This window comes from Crinia signifera, chromosome 7 (assembly GCF_055691185.1).
Source record: "Crinia signifera chromosome 7, ASM5569118v1, whole genome shotgun sequence".
Lineage (NCBI taxonomy): Eukaryota > Metazoa > Chordata > Amphibia > Anura > Myobatrachidae > Crinia > Crinia signifera.
This window is the reverse complement of record NC_139223.1, coordinates 149175712-149176369: the sequence shown is the minus strand read 5'-3', so window position 1 is coordinate 149176369 and position 658 is coordinate 149175712.

Sequence of the window (658 nt, the reverse complement as noted above, 5' to 3'; positions counted from 1 at the left end):
CGCATATACAGCGGGGCCAATCAGCCACTCAACTTGTGTCATGACACCCAGCTGAGCAGACATTTGCCCACCCAGCTGTGGAATCAGCCAACTGCTGCCACAGTATGGGTGCAGACCATGCATTATGTCTGTGAACGACGTGACCCAATACCGGCTGATAGATCACCTGGGGATAAATTTACTAAGGCGTCTAAAAAAAACGATGTTGCCCATAGCAACCAGATTTTGTATATCATTTCTCTATTGCATTCTAGAAAATGATAGACAGACTCTTAATGGTTGCTATGGGCAACATCACCTCTTTTAATTCTTAAAACCTTTAGTCGATTTACCCCCTTAACTGACCCCTATATGTTTGCACAGCATTTGTTACTGAAATCTAGCATCCCCCAACTCAGGGCTACACTCTGACACATCGGGTACACGACCAAGCACCAACACAGAACAGGCCCCCAGCTCAGAACCCCCCTCCAGCCCGGAAGAACGCAACGTGTCAATGTGATGTGTGAGGGTGATATAGCGGCACACCAATAGGAGCTAAGCGACACAAAAGCCGCGGGAGGAGGAATCGCATTCCAATCGCAGGGCGTTGCGAGGGGAAACGTCAACGATCGCGATGACGTCATGAGAGGTGGGTGGGGCTCCGGGTAGGAGGGGG